We start from the raw sequence: 2,666 nt of genomic DNA, 5'->3' as shown, positions 1-2,666 counted from the left end.
AACATTTGAATTAGCATTAATGTTATTCATAATTTTCCTTAAAAAAATATGCATATATAAAAAGATAAAGTAAATTAAGTGTGTTACATATCTAATTTTTTTTTAAAAAAACTAATAAAAATACAGAAGAGTTAATATTGATTTTTTTTCACACAAGTTATATTAACATGTCTTTAATATGATATAGTTTCACAAAGTTTTTTTGTAATATTGATAATTTCCCTTTTCATTGAATAACATAATGATATATCTGTTAAGTTAATTAAATAAATATTATATTAATTTTTTTTATATCTTAGTAAATTATAATAAGTGAATAAAATATCATTTTGCATATATTTTTTTTCCTTTTCTCCTTACCATAAAAATAAAGGTTAAATAGAATAATTATTTGTTAGAGTCATTCTTATACAAGTAACGAGTATTCTTAATTTTATATTTGTAATGTTTTATATCAATCAGCTTCAAATTTTAATTAACTTTTAATAAAATTAAAAAAGAAAATAATACCAATAATTGTTTAAATAAAACTGTTCATTTAAATTTTTCATTGGTTGTGTTTTGGATCTCAATTTTTTGATTAAGTTGTTTTTTTAAATTGAATATTTTTTTATTTATAAATCGGCTCCTAAATTTGTATTTATTTAGAAATGGACTTCCTAAAATTCTGAAACCTGAATTATTTAGTAATCTTTGATAGTAAGTTAAATTTTAAGAAGCGATGAACTTTCTACTTTTTCTAGAGTACAATAGCTTTTGCCATTAATATTGTTTAACAACTCAATCATGTCTTGGTATAAGTGCTTTGGCATTACAAGCCTCTTGTTCGTTAGTTCTCTGATTCTACACCGTGCACTTTTTTTATCCTCCTCTTGCTGCATATCAAATAAATAAATAAAGAAAGTTTGAAACAAAACCCGATTTGTAGTAGAGTGAATAAATAAAAGCAGAGGCATCACCATTTGGAAGCTTTAGCCGAAGAAGATGTCAAAACATGTCTAGAAAAACTCGTAGCTGCTGCTTATTAATTAATATTTTTTTAAGACAAAGGCAATAGAAACATGTATGAATGTAATCTCCAGGGCAGTAATTTGTGTGTTTTGTGGTCAGTACTTAACCATAAAAAAAGGTGAGTGATCTTCTACCATTAGATGTAATCTCACACTATTAAAAATACTATTGATGACCAATTAATGGTTAGAAAATACAAAAGTTGCTGTTTCCTAGCACTTCTAAAAAAAATTAATAGAAGGTAGAAGCAAATTGATGGAATCAGTAGTAGTCGAGTAAAAAAGTGCCATCTAAGTTAAGATGCTCTGCTAAGGTGCCGTTAAATTCTAATAAAATTCCCATAGAGTTTGCTTTCTTTAATCTGTCTTAAGAATTCTATCATCTAGTGCATGGCGAATCCAAGGAGAGGTAGGAGTCGGGAGGATATCAAGAAAAGGATCAGCAATTGCATCAATAGTTTGATAGGCAAACTATTCGCTGATAAGACCTTTTCTATGGGGACAATGGAGGGGTCTGGAGTAGTCGAGATTGGATCTAGTTTTGGGGGACCCCTGAATTTTCAAGACAACTGGGGAATGAAATCGGTAGAATAGTGGATGTGGGTTTCTTTGATGTTAAGGGTAAAGAAACCAGAATTATTAAGGCAATGGTGGAGATGGTAGTTATGAGGTATGAACGATTGGGGACAGTTTGTAGCTATTGTGCTAAGATAGGCCATGATCACAAAAATTGTATCGGAGTGATGGAAGACATGAAGGAAGATCAGCTGCAAGAAGATAAAATAGGTGACCAAATCGGAATAAGGGTGGAACTAAAGGAGAATGACAAGGCAAAAGGAGGGAGAGGGTTCCAAAATTCTCATTGAAGGAATTGCAGGTCTGAACTTCACTGATACAGGTAGCGACAATAGGAGGGAGAAAACCACAGCCGGAAGAAGCGATGGTCGGTCGAAAGGAGAACGTATGAAAAAACAGAAAGTGTAAAACAGAACCTGCTACAAATTCAAAATAGTTTTTCGGCTGGAACACACATGGAGGAAGCTTTGATTGAAATTAACGCTAATAAGATGCCTATCAGTGAATATAATGGTCAATTTAAAAGAGTGAAACAAATGGCGAGAATGGGACACGAAGGAATGGAGCAGCTGAGTGGACTGAAGAGGATATAGAGATGGAAGTAATACATAGGAGTATGGATGTTGTTCATCCAGAAAATCTAAAGAAGGTGGAGGGTGTCACCCACAGCACCATGAGAGCTCTTATGTGGAATTGTTGGGGTTTGGGGAGACCCATGTTAGTCCATAACCTCAAAGGGATGTGTAAATCCCACTCTCCCGAGTTGGTTTTTCTCTGTGAAACTAAAAGCCAATCTCGAAATATTGAGTAAATTCAGATCATGTGGTTTTTCCAGTTTCACAATTTTGGACCCAACTGGCTTATCAGGAGGTATAACTCTTGCGTGGAGAGACTATGTGGAGGTGACAATCCTTGGCCAAAACTCCTTTTCAATTTTGGCTCTAGTGAAGAATGGGGGCTTGTAGGCGTGTACCTAGGCACCAACGAGAAGGTTCGATTGAGGTAGTTTGAGGAACTTTCGGCTCAGATTCAGCAATTTAATGGTAACTTCATTATCTTTGGTGACTTTAATGTTATTAG

At 33.2% G+C, this 2,666-nt stretch overlaps 1 long non-coding RNA gene across 1 annotated transcript in view; it reads left to right on the top strand.

Moving 5' to 3' along the window:
* The window catches only part of LOC110270025, a 3,299-nt gene continuing 1,979 nt past the window's right edge, over positions 1,347 to 2,666 (top strand). The window contains exons 1-2 of the long non-coding RNA XR_002358988.1: positions 1,347 to 1,908; positions 1,939 to 2,629. This is a non-coding gene — a long non-coding RNA (uncharacterized LOC110270025). The remainder of the gene's footprint in view (positions 1,909 to 1,938; positions 2,630 to 2,666) is intronic.

The sequence above is a fragment of the Arachis ipaensis genome, chromosome B03 (assembly GCF_000816755.2).
Source record: "Arachis ipaensis cultivar K30076 chromosome B03, Araip1.1, whole genome shotgun sequence".
In the NCBI taxonomy this organism is placed as follows: Eukaryota; Viridiplantae; Streptophyta; class Magnoliopsida; order Fabales; family Fabaceae; genus Arachis; species Arachis ipaensis.
The sequence above is the reverse complement of the archived record's forward strand: the minus strand, read 5'-3'. Positions and strand labels throughout refer to the sequence as shown.